The sequence below is a fragment of the Nymphaea colorata genome, chromosome 5 (assembly GCF_008831285.2).
Source record: "Nymphaea colorata isolate Beijing-Zhang1983 chromosome 5, ASM883128v2, whole genome shotgun sequence".
Taxonomy (NCBI): domain Eukaryota; kingdom Viridiplantae; phylum Streptophyta; class Magnoliopsida; order Nymphaeales; family Nymphaeaceae; genus Nymphaea; species Nymphaea colorata.
This window is the reverse complement of record NC_045142.1, coordinates 18,795,278-18,814,353: the sequence shown is the minus strand read 5'-3', so window position 1 is coordinate 18,814,353 and position 19,076 is coordinate 18,795,278. Positions and strand designations below refer to the sequence as shown.

Below are 19,076 nucleotides of genomic sequence, written 5' to 3'. Positions count from 1 at the left end.
ATCTGCAATCCTTGATGAGGACGATCTTGATTTTTTGAACATTGAAGGAGCAGTGGAGATTATTGAAGAAGGAGAGGCTGGGGAGCAATTGAATGTTGGTGACATTCCATTTCCAACAGAGGGGATAGAAGCAATTAATGAAGAAAATGAAGACGATGATGCAGATGACGAGGACTGTCGTTGAATCATGAAAGATGTAACTACATGTTTTGATTTTTTGAACTTATGAAATGTGATGTAATCTAATTCTCTTCGGCATGCTAAGAGGCTAAGAGCCTAATACTGATGTGATGCTTATTATGTTATTTTGAATATTTGATTTCTTATTTTTGGAATGTGTTGTTCATACTTCATATACATGAATGTTCCTTGAAATACATTTTTCTTGATTTTTTTCTGATTTTTTGCTTTTTTCGGATTTTTTTGGATTTTTTCTTCTTTTTATGTTTTTTTATATTTTTACAAATTAACTACGGTACATTTACAATATGTTACGATACGGCATTTAGGTCAGCCCGACCGATACGTGATACGCTACGCCTTTTATAACATTGCATTCTGGTACTTAGAATCGTTATGTAATTTTTCCTTTTGTTTATGTATTTTCCTAAGTCCATCTTACGAGAAATCTCCTTATTGTATTTTGTTTGATCAACACCCATGCTATAATGAACTGTGTGTTTTTGGGTGTGTATGTTATCTGCATATTGATTCAGCTTTGAGAAATTAAGTTTCAGGACAAGGCCACAAAGTGCAGATTTGCAAGATATGCAGACGAGTATAAATGATATTGGTGTCATGAAAATCTATTAGAACCTCCAACAATGTTGTTTTTGATGAACATGGTTTCGGCATGGACGTGTCAGATCAAGTGTAACCCAGGATAGTGGAGATGTACGATCCATGGTTGAGTGTTGATCTTTTTACCAATATAGAGCAGTCATGTCAATCCATTCATTCATCCTCGGACAGTAATGAGGGTTTAAGCAACCATCAAACCAATGAAGAACATCCTATTAAGTGTTTTTCTAGACAAGTATATGTTAGAAAAGGCAGAGAAAAGGGACCGAGTAATCTAGAGGTAACCACTACTGAACAAGGGCAGAGATCAACTTGTATTCGACATCCAATTCAATGATGGGTGAGTCATGATGCATTTTCTCTTGACTTTCAACTATTTATGTCTCAACTCAAAAAGCACGATGAGCCACTCTCTTTCAATCAAGCTGTCAAATAGCGACAATGGATTGAAGCTATGAACGAAGAAACGGACGCTCTTCATGAGTGTCAAACTTAGGATGTGGCACCACGACCAAAAGGAAAATGTTGTTGGCTCCAAATGGTTTTATAAAATAAAATATAAACCTAATGGATGTATTGAAAGATATTAGGCATGTCTTGTTGCTCGGGATTTGACGCAACAATATGAAAGAGACTATGATGAAACTTTCAGTCCAATGGTTAAAATGGGTACAATACGTATCATCATAACTTTAGCTCTTGATTGAGGATGGACACTCAATCAGATGGATCTTGAGAATGCATTCTTGCATGGAGATTTGAAATAACAAGTTTATATGGAATAACCCCCGGATATGCAAAAAAAGATCCTTCCACATTGGTGTGCAAATTGAAAAGGTCCCCTGAATGGGTTAAAACAGGCATCTTGTTCTTGGTTTGAGAGTTTTTCTTTACAGATTCAAGGTGTTGGTTTTAGAAGATGTTCATTGGATCATTCCTTATTTGTCTATCAAAAAAAGGTATCAGAACTCTTCTCCTCATATAGGTAGATGATATTGTTATAACAAGGAGTTCAAATGAGCATGTGGGAGAGGTAAAACAATTCTTAATGAAGATCTTTAAGATGAGAGATTTAGGAGAATTGAGGTACTTTCTTGGTTTAGAGGTTGATAGACAAGGAGACACATTGACACTCATGCAGCAAAAGTATACTCATGATCTCTTGGAAAAGACGGGCATGACAAATTATAAACTAGTTACTACTCCTAGTGTATTACATCAAAGATTAAGTTCTAAAGATGGAGAGGCTTAAGCCAATCCTACAAAGTATCAAAGTATTGTCGGTATTTACAGTTTCTTACATTTACCAGACCTACAATTGTTTATGTTGTTAATCAGGCTTCTCAGTTTATGCATGCTTCAAGAGAAGGCCATATGGAGGTGGTGAAGTGCATCTTAAGATACCTAAATGACGCTGGAAGAGAAGGTCTTGTTCACCATAAGAATGACAATGTTTATCATGGACATGAGATAATCACTTATATAGATGCGGATTGGGCACGTGATCCAGATGAAAGGAGATCAGTGGTTATTGTGTTTTCATAGAGCATAATATTGTGTCTTGGAGCAGCCGAAAACAAAAGGTTGTGGCATGAACTAGTACTCAAGCAGAATACTAGTCAATGACTGCAGGCACAATAGAAGCTACTTGAAATAGATATTTGTTGAATGATTTAGGGGAGAAGAGTGTTTGCTTATCACTCCTATGTGACAATCAGAGTGCAATTAATATTGTTTTTAATCCCATTCAGCATAGCAGGACCAAGCACATTGAAATTGATCAACATTTTATTCAACAAAAGGTTGAGGGAAATGAAGTAGAGCCCTAACATGTTAGAACTGAAGATCATCTGGCAAACTTATTTACTAAAGGATTAACATGACGACAATTCTAGTTGCTAAAGAACAAGTTACACATGTTGCTAAAGAACAAGTTACACATGATGCAAGACCATGTATAACTTGAGGGAGGGTGTTAGAACGTGCATAGGTTTGGTTCATGATATATGGATCTGAATCCAGATCCAGACATCATATTAGGTGTTGTTTCCTTTTCACGTTATGTTTTCTCATTAATGGCATGGCTGTCATATTCTACTTTTTTATAGGACTTATTAGTACGTGGTGTAAAAGATTGTTCTTATAATATAATGTTATGGTTTAGTAGATGGTTACTGTTGTTGCCACCCCAATCTGTTGGCACTTCTCTTCTCCTTTTGTTTTTTGTGCATAAGTCTTCTGTTTTTTGTGCATAAGTCTTCGGTGGATGATACAATAATCTGTTATTACAAAATCTTAGAGAGGTGTTCTCATTTACATGTAACTAAATGGAGAACAAAATTTTTTAAAACAATAGCATTTATTATTTCTCAAGAGACAAATTGTTCCCCTGTGTCAGGGTTGTACAGTCTTTGTTTTTGTTTTTGTTGATTTCCTTTGTGTATTTTTGGGCCTTGGTGTAAGCTTGAGTGTTCATCTGTGTAGGAGCACCCTCCCAAGGTCCTTTGCAAGTGTATAGATTGGGGTTCCTAGCTTTGGTTGGTCGGCTTCGGAACTTTGTAAGCGGCTTCGGCAAACCTTTGTAAGTAAAGTGAAAAGCTTACTTGCTTCCCTCGTGATGTACTCATCTTGTTAAAGTGAATATATTGCGAGTTTTCTTTCGATACTCTTGTGTATTTTGTGTCTTTGTTTTCGAGAAAGCGTTCAAGTGATCTGCGCCCACTTGAACGAAGGCGAAGGCTTGCGGCTTACTGGCGAGAGTTTGCCGCGCCGCACGGGCCGAAGGAGTCGGCCCGTGACAACTAGTATCAGAGCCCAGATTCAGGTCAATCTGGGGAAGCGATTGGAGAGTCGATGTAGATCGTCGCGCCGACTTGCTGCCGTTGAAGGAGCCATGGCATCATCATATAATCTGCGATGTGCCAAATGCAAGGAACCGGCCCATCCAGAGGAGGCGAGCCCAGGCCGTCAAGGGGAGACGAGCCCAGACCGTGGCCAGGAAAACCTGGAAGAGACGGTGAATAGGTTGGTCGCAGATGTGGCCACCCATGAGGAAGCCCTCGGCTTTGCCGCCGAGACCTTTGAGGGATTCAAGGAGGAGATGAAGTTGATGCGGGAACAGATGGCCGAGAAAGTGGCCTTGAACCGTTCACTCTCCGACTTGGTGAAGACCTTGCAGGACGAAGTTGCTGAACTTCGAGCTTCAAATCAGAGACTGCTACGTATTAGCTCATCCAGCAGTAGCCATGAGAGGACCAGTAGGGTCGACGTTCAACGTCCGGCGAAGTACAGTGGTAGCCGGGATGCGAGGGAGATCGACAACTTCCTGTTTCAAGTGGACTACTACCTGGACTTGCAAAACGTAGTAGAGGAGGACTTGAAGATCAAGACCGCAGCGATGTTGTTAGAGGGAGATGCTGTGGCTTGGTGGAGGCGGAAGATGTTTGACGTTGAGAATGGCGATTGCACGATTGCTACCTTTGACGACTTCCGTAAACAGTTGAAGGGGTACTTCATGCCTGTGGATGCCGAGAGACAGACTTACCGGATGGTGGCGAAACTGAGACAGACAGGTTCCTTGCGGGAATATGTTAGAGCCTATCAAAAGCTCATGTTGGATGTACCTAAGATGCCAGAAAAGGATAAGCTTAACTGGTTCATCATAGGGCTCCAATCTTGGGCCCAAGCCGATGTGGAGAGATCAGACCCGAAGACTTTGGAGCAAGCATATGTGGCAGCCGAGCGCTTGGCAGATACCCAACGCAAAAGCTACACTGAGACCTTCAAGCCTACAAGGGAGTCCGACCACAACGGTAAGAAGGAGCGACGAGACAGAAGTGGATCGTCATTTCAGAGGCAAACTGGGGGAAGGCAATTCTTTCGCAGGGATTACAATGGACCACCAAGAGAAGTAACTTGTTGGGTTTGTGGGGAAAGGCATGAGGCACGCGTCTGCCCAAAGCGAGTAAGGCCGACAGGGCACGCCAATGCTGCGAGGGCTATAGAGGCAAGCACTTCAAGGTCATCTGCAAATGCGCTACAAGGTGGAGATGTGGAAGAGCCGAGAATTGGGGCACTTCAACTTTTTCACGCCTTGACAAAAGAGGAGGAAACGAAGGTGACAACGACACCTTCAACGGAGCTCATGTGCATAGAGATTCTGGTGAACGGAAAACCTACCATCGCCATGGTAGACACGGGAGCCACGCACAATTTAATTTCGGAGGAGGAAGTCGGAAGATTGGGCCTCACCCGAGGAAAGGGGGAGTCACGCGTGAAGGCAGTGAACTCAGAGGCAAGACCGATCTACGCCATAGTCCGAGATGCAGTTGTGAAGATTGAGGGTTGGTCGGGAAGGGCCAACTTCTCGGTGGTTCAGACAGATGATTTCCAGATGATTCTAGGCATGGAGTTCCTCTGCGCATCAAAGATGGTACCGATGCCGCACTTACGTAGTGTAAGTATCATGGACGAGAGGCACCCTTGCATGGTCCCAACCGTCCCAACAAGGAAGGATAAAGGTAAGGTCGTGGTAGTATCCACTCTTCAACAAAGGCAGGGCAGAGAATCTAACAGAACCCTCCCAGAACGAGACCTCACAGTGCAGCGAACATCGCCGACCAAGCAAGCAACAAATCGGCGGGTGGAGAAGATTCTTCGGCAAAAAGCAAACTCTCAAGGGGAGCCGAAGAAATACCAAGTAAAGTGGATAGGCGAGCAAGACCCAACGTGGGAGTATGCGTTTTGCATGAAGCAGTGCTACCCGTTGGACGTGAAGACCTATCACAGCAGATAGCGCCGAGGACGGCGCTTGTTTTGAAGGGGGGAGCCTGTTCCCCTGTGTCAGGGTTGTACAGTCTTTGTTTTTGTTTTAGTTGATTTCCTTTGTGTATGTTTGGGCCTTGGTGTAAGCTTGAGTGTTCATCTGTGTAGGAGCACCCTCCCAAGGTCCTTTACAAGTGTATAGATTGGGGTTCATAGCTTTGGTTGGTCGGCTTCGGAACTTTGTAAGCGGCTTTGGCCAACCTTTGTAAGTAAAGTGAAAAGCTTACTTGCTTCCCTCGTGATGTACTCATCTTGTTAAAGTGAATATATTGCGAGTTTTCTTTCGACACTCTTGTGTATTTTGTGTCTTTGTTTTCGAGAAAGCGTTCAAGTGATCTGCGCCCACTTGAACGAAGGCGAAGGCTTGCGGCTTACTGGCGAGAGTTTGCCGCGCCGCACGGGCCGAAGGAGTCGGCCCGTGACACAAATAGTCTCTTCAAAAATGATAAAAACAAAAATAATGTAACAAAGAAATTTCGTGTAATAAGCTAAAAGACCATGTATGCCTAACTATATGGCATTAAAGACACTGATGTTGTGTTTTCTTCAAAAAAAGATGGAATATTAACATCAAAAAAGCGATCTCTGTTAAAAACCCAAAAGAATGCTTTTCTTTGGAAAATTTTGAAAAAAAAGTTAACGTGCTTTTATCACATTTTTTTTCTTTTTTTTCTTTCCTTTTGCTCCTTTTTAATGTGAATACCATCATGGATTAAACTTTTAACTTAAATTGAATTATTTATCATCGTTAAAACACTATTTTTATCATTTTATCTAGTTATTTTTATATGCCATTAATTTCTCATGTCCTTTATTTTTACCTAAGTTTTAGGATTTCCTAATTTATCTTAAAAAATGATTAGCTTCTCCAAGAAAAACAATTTTACCAAAAGATACCTGAGAAAAACCACATCTTTAAGCTAAGAATGATATTTGTGGCTATGGTTTACTTGATTCGACCAAAGGTAAAATAATCTTTTGACAAACTACAAGTCTACAATAACACTTGAATATGGCCATGATATATATAACTACAATAACAATCTTTTAACAAGTCTACAATATATACATGTATATTATTTCTATTGCATGCTGACCATGATATATATACAGATGAAGCTATCATTATTGGCCAGATCATCCTCTTCGTTTTCTTATTTGAAAACATCCCATAGAATAGTTTCTTGGTAATTAGCTGCATCTGCATGATTAACACTGCCAAGCTGACATGTGTTTATGAGGTTGTGACTCATTTGATGTTGAGAGCATGTATTTTCATGTCACATGCACATCAGACTCAACTATCAACTACAAGTATAAAGAATGATGCTTTGGAAGGGCTTTATTGAATAACGTTGCATATGTAAAATATTAATCTTCTTGATTTGGTAGTAAGACTGTGACATGCATCAATAATGGAAAAACAAGTGAATATCCAATGAGTCATATAGCCACACACACACATAAGTATTTGTTTGTCTTGGGGCAGGATGATAGAGCTAAATAAAAACAAACAGTTGTTTGGAATGCATATGAGTAAGATACAAAAAGATTATTTGAAGTCTATAGCCACAAATATTGCGATATTTTCGAAAATATCATGATATTTAAGATAAAAACAAGAAAAATGATACAAAGGCAAAATATTGCAATATTTTCAAATATCGCCAAAAAATAAATATCATGTTTTTTTCGCGATAAAATACGTTTTTTGTCGTTGTGTATACCTGCGCTCAGACAGAGGCATTGTTGGTATCTTTTGAAAAATTTTAAAAATTTAACTCCACGTGTTCCATCTCATTTCTAAAAGTGGTAGTTTTCGTAAAGAAAAACTTTTGAAGGGCAGTTTTGAACTCTTTTTTTTCTTGTAATGCCAAAAAGGGAAAGGGAAAGAGGATTATGGACTTTAAGCCCTTTTCCCTGCACAATAGGGTTTAGGGCCTTTGGTCATCGCTGCTCTTGAGAGAGTCAGAGAACTTTGAAGACGTGAGAAGAAGAAGACCTAAGTCCAGCGATAGATTTTATTTCTTGCCGTTTTCTTTTTTGTTTTCGTTGTCCATTTTCCTTCACTCCCACCTACTGCACTTTGCAGATATGAAATGCATACTTCAATTAGAGATAAGGACATATAAATGACTTTGTTTTCTACTCAGATAGACTTGTAACTGTATAAGGCTAGTAATCCATCAATCTTTAAATTGCTTCCCAAGCTTAAACTTTTCAATAGAGGAGCAGCGAACAGAAAACTTTATGTCTTCAAGTTCTTTTTTTTTTTTTCCTATTTTTTACCAAGATTTTCCCGAGATTTTTTCTAGAAAAATAGCTTCACCGAAAAAAACCCGAGAAACACCTCACCGATATTTTCCCAAGAACGATATGTTTTTACTATGATTTGAACCATAAAATATAGCTTTTTGTGTACATATATGTCATGGTCAGCATGTTGAGAGAGAGTCATCACGCTGATAATTTCACGTCCAAGTAGGGACTTGCACAAGCACATTTTTAAAAATTCTACAAAGATTGCCTGCTGAGTTTGTACGAAGCTCATGGGGGAAAATGAACTTAGTATCAAGACCCAACCTTGAACTCCCAATGTCTATGGAAAAGACCATGAACGACAAAAAGGAATAAATGATGCAATAGACTTCATGAGCAGGCAGGCAGCCAGTATATTCTCAAGTTGCCACCAGCTAATTCATGATACAAATTTTCTAGGGAAAAAGATATTCACTAAACCATTTGTCTGAGCCCATATTTTCATATCTTTTTACAGTCTTTTATCTGAAAAAGCAAGCAAAAGATATCTTTGTCCCCTACAAATGCATACACGAAGATAGACACACAAGAAATGAAATCATCAATGATAAACCAGAATCCAAACAGAAAATAATAGCAGACGAAATAGAAGAATGACAAAAGGAGTTACCTACAGCATAATACGCCTTCTTGATTTCTGAAGCAGATGCATTTTTTCTTACTCCAAGCACATCATAGTAATCTCTCGTCATAAATGCTGGCCCTGGCAGTAGTTGCAAGTAAGAGCACATCAATAAAGAAGAATGATAGCATCAAAACTTAAGTTAAAAAAAAAGGACAAGAGAATACTTGAGGGAGGAGTGCAGATCATTCAAACCTGTGCAATGGATCAACCTAGCACCATAACTCATACCCTTCGAAACTCCACAGGAATTCCCACTATTTGGCTGTAATTTCCCTATACAATAAACAATGGAACAAATTACAGGCTTCTCATCAGCATCTATTAAGTGCAAAATACAAGCTTCTTTTCCCTTTTTCTTACACTTGTTGAAGGTTCCATAAATACCAGATGAGAACACCCGACACCCATGGAAGAATGACCTATGTGCCAACTGATGAACATTCTGCATCCACAAAAACCACAAGACAGCTATTAGTTGTGCATTTGCGATTGTAAAAGGAATGGAAAATCAAGCATAAGGAACTTGGGCTTATACAACTTCTGAAGAGCTATGCCACACGGGTACGGGTACGATAAGGGTATGTGGACACGGCAACTTTTAAAATTTTAAGATACACGGACACGGCGAATTTTATATTCTAAAAAATTAAAAAGGATAATAAAATAATAACAAAAACATTAAATTAATAATTCATTATTACAATCTCATAAGTCATAAGAAAGAAAGTCTCAGATTCTCAAACAAAAAATTGTTTATCACCAATCTCATAAGTCATAAGAAAGAAAATCTCAAACAAAACAAAGAATGTCGGGCTAGTAAAGTGGTTCGGATCGGGTCTGACCCAGACCCGATCCGAAATATATCCTGCCGTGTCCAAGTGTCGGTATCCAAGTGTCGGAGTGTCGACACCGGTACGTGGCCCATTTTGCCGTGTCCGTGTGACATAGTTGAAGAGTCAACCAGCTGCTCTAAAGTACAAAGGTTCTTGCGGATGGAACCTCGTACAGTGGATATAAGACACCTGGCAGTAGCTCTACTATGTCGTGCCATTGCCATCTGTAAAATACAGTCCCATTACTAATTTGATGATTCTGAAAAAATATGTTACAGGTTAGAAAAATTACAGTGGCATTCAGCAATATGTGATATTATCGGTAATATTCATCAACACTCAAAACAAATACTTTCACCAGCATTTCGCAAAAATTTAAATAAACTCCCCCTTATTTGTATACTTTACATGTAAAGCCTTACATTAGCCTGCTCTTTTATCTGGCCCAACCAACATCAGCACTTAGACTGGACTTGGACTGAAACCTTATCATCCACAACAAATGTGCATCTAGAACCATATTCTGCCTAAATCCCCTATATCCAATGGGTACAATTGGTAAGCACAAGATTGGCCTTCTAGCTTAAAAGTCATAGTCACAAATAAAGTCTCGGAGTTTTAAATGGCGAGGGATTTCTTGGGTATAATACAGCCAGCTTGAAAAAAAAGGAAAAATTCGGTAAATATTTTTAAAAAAATTAAAAATCCTAAAAAATTAGGGGAAAATAACTGGAAAAAACTTAAAAGAATCAGAAATAAAACAGAACATATTAATTACTAACTAGCAACTATCAACAAACCATTGATAGACTTGAAAAAAAAAAAAAAACAAAGGTACACATGTGTAATAGACTAATAGCTATGCACAAAATATTAACCCCTTATGCAGAATAGAACTGAAAAATGAGGTTCAACAGAAATTTTTAAAAAAATCAGAAATAAACAGGACGTATTAATTTAGTCTACTTGAATATTTGAAGTTAAGTCTAAGTTTCTAATGCAAAAAAAAAAATCGAAGACATAGAAAATCCAACTCAAAAAGTTGATAAGCCATTGAGTTTCTAATGGAGATATGCAAATCGACTGAAAAATCCACAAATGCAAATTGACAAAAAAAAGTAGAACACTACACGTCCTGTGTTTTTCAGTATTGATTAACTCAAAAAATCCAGCGCATATATGCAAATCCTACCTGAACAGGCGTAGAACGAAGTCGAACAGTCGGAGGTATGTGAATGCACCCACCGTCGGGGGTCGGATGTGGCTGGCGCTCGACGGAAGTCGCCCGACAAAGAGACGCCGGTGTGCTCCCCCGGTGAGTTTGCAAGTCCGAAACGTCGCCGGAAGTGGGAAATGGCTTGGGTTCTGAAGTTCCCCAATTTTGAAAATCGTTAACCAAAGTCGAAGAGGTGGAGGTCTGCTGGGTCTCGACTCGTCTTTCCCCATTTGTCGATGAAACATTTATACTTTTTTAAGTTTTATGTCTTTATTCATTTTTCCAAATCTACCATTTAAAATTTTCGGAAATTACAATTGACGCCACCACCTAAAAAAAATCCCAAAGACGCGAAAAAAAATTACGTAATGCGAAAAAGACGCATTCTTCATTTCAAGGACTCCAACTACATGAATCAGTTGGTGCCTTAGGGGCCGTTTGATGGCTAGAAATATGGAAATGAAAAAAGTTTGGGTAATCGGTCCCCTCAGTCATACGTGAATTGCCTGTCCCCATCACTGGGCTGCTATGGCTGATGAGAGAAACTCATTGTTGCTGCCGCCGCCACCGCTACTACCTCCGTTGGGCAACGACTCTATGGGGACTGTAGCCGTTCTACCAACAGCCGCCGACATTTAGTCGGCGGTCGCCTCTACAAGTTCCACTTCCGCCCTATGGAACACATGTTTCTATGAATGGTTTTCAATTTCTGCATTTTCTTTGGTACGTTATCTTGATTCCTCGTAAAGTTTCAACAATGGGTTATGGGGCCACACCATGCTTCCGCTGCGCGTTTTTCCTTTGGATACTGGTTTTTCACGCAAAGGGAATAGGGCAGAAACGTGGAAGAAGAATAGGGGCGGCAGGGATGGGCGATGGGCAACGGGCGGCGAAGGGCGACGGCGGGTGACTTAGCTGTCACTGGACGGGGCCGTTCGACCCTCCAGCGTCTACCCAAACCCATTGGAGGCTTGCCAGTGGCTTTCCCCGCCGCCGTTGCAGCCACCCTAATCTGAAGAAAGGGGAAAACTTGAAACGGGAAGGGGAAGGCCGGATTCTGGCCGGTCTTCGGTGGGGGACGGCCGGCCATCGCGGCGGGCGACGGCCGGCCGTCCTGTCGACACCCGCCGGCGGCCACCCACGGAGTTGGGTGGCCTGTCGGTGGCACACCATCGATCGCAACCGCTCGCGCGTTCGAGCGGGTGGGTCAGACCCGGGTCGGGTCATGCTGACCTGACCCGGATCCATAAAGATTTAAAAAAAAAAATCATTCCCGCCCGCTTCCTCCCACTTTGTTTTGATTTTTTGGATCGGGTCGGGTCCTGTCGGACCCGAACCATATCCATACGGTCTCAGAACCGGAAATGCCGGTTCATTCAGTTTTGGAACCGGTTTGGATCTTTTAGGGACCGATTCAGGGTTTTTCAAACCGGTTTATTTTGTTTTGGAACCGATTTTTGTGATTCTTCAACCGGTTCTTTTCCTTTCGGGACCGGTTCATCTAGTTCTTCACCGGTTCAGTCCATTTAGGACTGATACGAGACCTGTTCTAAGCTAGAGGAAGGTGGTATCTGTGGTTGTATGTCCATTTAATGTGTTTAATGAATTGGTTCGATCATTTAGATCGATACGGGACCGATTCATTATGTTTATGGAGCTTTAGTGAACAATTTAGAGTGCATTAAGTTGATTATGCGGAAATGATCTGTGGGTTTCATCTTAAATGTATTATTATGACATATTCTTGTATCATGTACTATTTAGGATTATGCTAAAGTTTATTTTGTTACATGATCATAAAGTTTGTATGATAACGCTAATGTAAAGAGCCTATGATTAGTTAAATCATGTCATACTTCACCAAAATGACTACGCATGATTTAAAGGCACATTAGGTTTCATGTTGTACTGATTCTCATTATTTGAAGTAACATAATTACCTAAAGGTAGTGTGTTATATTCAAGAGAATAAGTAGAGTATATAAGAAAATAGATTCTTACATAGTTTTGTCATTTTACACACAAAGGTGTTATGCTTGACTATAGTTTTAATTTAGTTAAGACGGAATACATGTGCGTATTAAGTATATTACCAAAGTAGTATTATAATGACCCCTGGTATTTGTATTGGAAATAATAGACATAAATAGCCTTTTATTTAGTTTACTGTTCCATGTAGTTTGTCTCATATAATGCATGTCAACTTATTGATGTCTTTTGTCATCTGTAGTGCCTGGTTCTATTTATTTTAATGGCTCAAGTTTTATCCATTTACTTGATGATTCCAATTATGCTGAATGGAAAGAAAATATTGTGTTTACATTGGGGTATATGGATTTGGATATGGCTTTGAGGTGACTTGAGCTGTCACCTCTTACACCACAAAGTACACATAATGAAATAGTGTGCTTTGACAAGTGGGAGCGTTCTAACCGACTAAGCTTGTTGCTTTTGCAATCAATGGTCGCTAAGAACATACGTGGTGCTATTCCACCTTGTAGAACGGTGAGAGAGTTCTTGGATGCAGTTGAAACTCAGTTTGTCAGCTCTCATAAAGCCAGAGCCAGTACCCTAATGTCAAAGTTAATATCTATGAAATATCAAGGAGGGAGTAACATTCGCCAGCATATGTTAGAAATGAAGAACATTGTTTCTCAATTGAATGATATGAAGTTGACTATTTCTGAATCTTTCTTGGTATTCTTTACTTTGACCTCTTTACCAACTGAATACACTCCTTTTAAGATAAGTTACAACACATATAATACTGAATGGACATTCAATGAATTGATGTCTAAGTGTGTTGAAGAGGATGAAAGAATGAAGGGTGAGAAGTTGCAAAGTGCACATAAGGTTTCTCACTCTGAGGCTGAAAAATTGGCATAAAGAAAAGTTCAATGAAAAGGAGTGCCAAGAAGAAGTCAACAGGTCAAACTGATTCTCAAATTGCGCAGACTAACTTAGCTCCTATAAAGTGTTTCTTTTGCAAGAAAAAGAGGCTTAAGAAGTGAGACTGCATCAAGTACAAGAATTGGTTAGAGAAGAAAGGTAATATGTCATTTGTTTCACTTGAAAATAATATGTTACATGTTCCTATTAATAACTGGTGGATTGACTATGGTGCTACTGTGCATATTGTCAATTCTTTACAGGACTTTCTGAGCAAAAGAGAACCAACACTATATGAGAGAAGCATTTTCTCAAGAAACAAAATGTGCTCACATGTGAAAGTTGTAGGAGAATGCCAGATTAGGCTTGACACTGGCTTTGTTTTGGATCTTCATGATGTTTTCTTGAACAAATTTGATTTCTGCTTAAAGTTTGAGAATTCAAAGATGTTCATTTATAAAGATTTTGTTGAAATTGGTTCTGCTATTTTGTGTGATAGTTTATACAAGTTGAATGTGAAGATCCAATCTCTTGAATCGTTGGTTTCTAGTCATTGTATAAGTGGCAATAAGTGTAGTACCATAAAAGATGATTCGTACATGCTAGGGCACCGCCGTTTGGGTCATATCTCTGAAAAGAGAATAAGGAGACTCATAAATGAAGGAATCTTACGATCTCTTCATTTTACAGATAACCGCATATGTGTAAATTGCATAAAGGCAAAGCAAACTAACATATATAAAGAAGGTGTCGAGCGATGTACTAAAAGATTAGGAATTGTTCACACAGATGTTTGTGGACCTTCCCTCCTTGTTACATAGGTGAAAAGTATTTTGTCACCTTTATTGATGACTATTCTCGGTATTTATATCTCTACTTAATCTTTGAAAAGTCCGACGTGTGTCAAGTTTTCAAGGACTATAAGAAAGAAGTAGAGAAACAAACTAGTGAAGTTATCAAGATAGTCAGATCAGATAGAGGTGGTGAATATTATGGTAGGTTTACTAAGATGGGACAAAGGAATGAACCATTAACACGATTTTTAAAAGAAGAAAGCATTGTGCCTCAATACACTATGTCAGGCAGTGCCTATCAAAATGGTGTAACTGAAAGAAGAAATGGTACGCTTAAAGAAATGGTTTGAGCTGTGTTAAACTATTCGACTCTCCCTCTAACTTTGTGGGGTGAAGCTCTCAGGACAGCACTGCATATTCAAAATAGGATTCCTACTAAAGTTGTTCCCACAACATCCTTACGAATTGTGAACAGGTAGGAAACCTTCTCTCTCTTATATGCACATATGAGGATGTCCTGCTGAAGCTAAATTGTACAACCCCTACATAAAAGCCTTTGATCCTAGAACAACCAATGGTTTCTTTATTGGTTATCCAAAAAGATCAAAAGGCTATAGGTTTTATTGTTCATCTCATACACCACATATTATGGAAACAGATAAGACTAAGTTCCTCGAAAATTGCTCATTTGGGTTAGATGGATTACAAAATCTCACTTTTGAGGAAATACAGGATACTGAATGCAGACCTGCTAAAGTGAATGTAAATGTGTATGATTATGTTGTCTCTCATGATAACATGAATGTAAATCATACAAGTAATACATCAGATCCAGATGAATTAAATGTAGATCATACTGATGAACACGAACAAGATGTAGACACACAAATTGGAAATGATCAATTACTTGTTCGTAGATCTGCAAGAGCCAGGAGATCTGCTATATCATCAGACTATGTAGTATACCTGCAAGAGCATAGTGATTTCATAGATGTTGATGATGATCCTTTCACATTTATTGAAGTCGTTGAAAGCAAACAATAAAAGTACTGGATTAATGCTATGAAAGAAGAGCTTGACTCTATGGCTAAAAACCAGACATAGAGCCTTGTATCGTTGCCTAAAAGAGTAAAACCCATAGGGTGTAAATGGGTCTATAAGACCAAGAGGAATTCTAAATGCAATATAGAGAGACACAAGGTAAGATTGGTTGCTAATGGATTCACACAAATGGAATACATTGACTATAATGAGACATATTCACTTGTCTATGCTAAAGAGTCAATGAGGATTGTCCTTGCACTTGTAGCTCATTTTGACTTACAGCTACATCAGATGGATGTGAAAATAGCCTTCTTGAATGGTGATTTGAATGAAGAGGTATATATGGATCAACCTCAAGGGTTTTCTGAGAGTAGTAAAGATTATTTGGTTTGCAAGCTTAATAAAGCAATTTATGGACTTAAACAAGTCTCACGTCAATGGTACATTAAGTTTTTCGAAGTCATTACGACTTTTGGGTTTATAGAAAACATCATTGATCGAAGTGTGTATCTTAAGACATGTAGGAGTAAGTTCATAATTTTGACTTTATATGTGGATGACATTTGACTTGCTTCAAATGATCTTTAATTGCTAACAGAGACCAATTTTCTTGCATCTCAATTTAAGATGAAAGACATGGGTGAGGCTTCATATGTTCTTGACATTGAGATTCGTTGAAACAGATCTAAATGTGTTTTAAGTCTCTCCCAATCAACATACATCAATAAAGTACTTAAAAAATATGGGATGGAGAATTGTTCTCCTATTTCTGTACCCATAGCTAAAGGTGATAAATTGAGCCTAAATGATTGTCCAAAGGACGAATTTGAAAAGACACAAATGATCAACATTCCATATGCATCAGCGGTTGGTAGCTTGCAGTATGCACAGATTTGCACTAGGCCTGACATTTTTTTTGCTGTTGGCATGCTTGGTATATTTCAATTTAATCCAGGCATGACACATTGGAAGTCCGTAAAGAGAGTCATGCGATACTTGCAAGGGACAAAAGATTACATGTTGACATACCGCAAGGTGGACCATTTAGAAGTGATTGGCTATTCTGACGCCGATCTTGGAGAATGTACCGATAGTAGAAAGTCTACTACTGGTTTTGTTTTTCTTCTATCAAGAAGTGTCATCTCATGGGCAAGCAAAAAGCAGACTGTGACTGCTGCTCACACTATGGAAGCAGAATTTATTGCATTATTTGAGACTACATCGCAGGTAATTTGGATAAAGAATTTCATTTCACAGCTCAAGATAGTGGAATCTATTAATAGACCACTTAAGGTTCACTGTGATAATGAAGCTATAGTGTCCTCTTCCAACAACAACAAAAGTTCTACTTCTTGTAAGTATATGGAACTTAAGTATTTTGTTGTTAAGGAAATGACAAAGAATCAACTAGTGTGTATTCAACACATTGGAACTACAGATATGGTTACAGATCCTCTTACTAAAACACTAGTATTTGGTATGTTTTTTGAACATGCTAAGAGGATGGGTTTGTGTAGTTCAATGTAAACACACTATTATACAAACATTTATGAATGTGATCACATACAGTTTGTTAATTCTCATTAAGTTTGTTGTCTATTTATTTTGTATTCACATTTGTTTATTGAGAAGTTTTGTAAGACAACAAAGGTGGGACCTTGGAATGGTTTTTAAGGCTAATCCATTCATTTTGTTTACCCTTGATATCAACTTGGACTAGTGGGAGATTGTTGGGATTTACCCATTTGGATAGTCCTGTGTCGATATGGGTCCATATCTATTTCGGACCCTTAAGTATAAATACTTGTGTCTTGTGATGGAGTGAGACACATTAGGTTTTTTATCGTCTGGATAATCGGGCCCCTTAGTCATACATGAATTGTCTGTCCCCATCACTAGGCTGCTATGGCTGAGGAGAGAAACTCATTGTCACTGCCGCCGCCGCCGCCGCCGCCACTACCTCCGTTGGGCAACGACTCTATGGAGACTGTAGTCGTTCTACCAACAGCCGCGGTATTCAGTCGGCGGTCGTCTCTACAGGTTCTACTTCCGCCCTATGGAACACACATTTCTATGAATGGTTTTCAATTTCTGCATTTTTTTTGGTACGCTGTCTTGATTCCTCGCAAAGTTCCAATAGGGAAGGGAAGGGAAGGGAGTGAGGAGGAGGAAGGGAAGGAGGGGGTTCTTGCTGCATCCTCCCGCTATCAACCGCCGCGCCCATACCGGTGCTCCTTCGCCGAGCCGGTGTTGGAGCAGATTTGCGGCCTGGAGAGCGTTGAGGAGGTGTTGGGGCTCTGAGATTTTGAGCTCACGATGCCAGAGGACTATTTTGGGGAAGATGGGCGTCAGGCGGTGCTCCCTTCTTCCTCCTCCCTATTCCTCTTCCTCTGCTTCCTTTCCCTTCCTCCTCCCTCTTCCTCCGCCTCCCTTTCCTTCCTCTATTCCTCCCTTTTCCGCCTCCCTTCTTCCTCCTCTCTCGCTCCCTTCTTCCTCCTCCTCCTTCCCTTCTTCCTCGGCGACCCTTCCTCCTCCTAATGGTCAAAAAAATATTTTCGAAAAAATTTTTCCACCCCTCTGGCTGAAAAAAAAAATTCAAAAATATTTTTTCGTTTCCATTTTTAACGGTAAAAAAAAATTTCTGTGTTTGATTGAGAGGGAAAAATTTTAAAAATTTGAATTTTTTTTCCTTCGCTACATTTCTTTTCGAGGCCATCAAACAGGCCCTTAATGATAAGGACCAAAAAAAGCCTCCACATGACGTGCAAAAGTTGCTTTCTTTGTAAAAAAGAAAAAGACAAAATTACCTTTGGCAAAAGGTAAAAAATACCGTAAAAACTCTGAATTGAACCACTTAGACATTGCACTCTTCATGGAGTGGGATCATGGGCTTGAAACCTTCTAATGTTTTTGGTGGCAAATCTGACATCAGACGGTTGACTTTGAGGTCAAAAAGTTTACATGATCACTTGGTTAGGCTAGGTTTGTGGGGACTTCATGTTATTAAAACTTAATAACATGCCATACCATAATTTGCTTATATATTTAATAAAGCTAATGGTCGAATGTCTAGCAAAGTAATAATTTGGGGAAAAGATAGCCTAAGCATGCATTTGTTCTCTGCTATCTTTTCATTAGCACATCGTTGAGAATGAACACAAATAGCAATTTACAACACAATAGAAACCACTTTAAAATAATCATATATTGATAAAAAATTCATAATTCACAAAATAACAAGCATTAGTTTTCAACAATAAAATACAAAAAAATCTTGTAATTAGTTCAAGGGCTTTCCTCCTCGTATGCTTGCCACCACCTCCCTTAGGGGTGTTTGTTAAGCTGGAAATGTACTCTTCACCGAGAAAGATTTTTCAAATTTTCAAAATTTTTCCTGCGTCACAAACGCGGAAAAAAATAATCGACTATTGAGGTCGATTCCAAGATTTTTTTTTCGAAAAAAAATTTCCAGCTGGAGAGGTAGAATTTTTTTTTCGGAAATATTTTAGGGGGCGTTTGTTAAGCTGAAAGTATTCACCGAGAAAGATTTTTCAAATTTTCAAAATTTTTCCTGCGTAACAAACACGGAGAAAAATAATCGACCGTTGAGGTCGATCCGGGATTTTTTTTCCGAAACAAAATTTCGGCGGAAAATTTTTTTCGGAAAGTTAAAGGATGGATACCCATGTGGCATTCCATCGTCTGCCCTATCGACACATGCTGACAATGAA

General features: G+C 39.2%; 1 long non-coding RNA gene across 1 annotated transcript; it reads right to left on the bottom strand.

The window, feature by feature from the left end:
- Nucleotides 1-8,517: 8,517 nt before the first annotated feature.
- LOC116255229 (uncharacterized) lies at nucleotides 8,518-9,117 on the bottom strand. Its single transcript, XR_007573504.1, has 4 exons — nucleotides 9,105-9,117; nucleotides 8,930-9,011; nucleotides 8,762-8,842; nucleotides 8,518-8,647 (listed from the first exon to the last, which is right to left on the bottom strand). It is a non-coding gene; the product is annotated as an uncharacterized LOC116255229 (long non-coding RNA).
- Nucleotides 9,118-19,076: the final 9,959 nt, after the last annotated feature.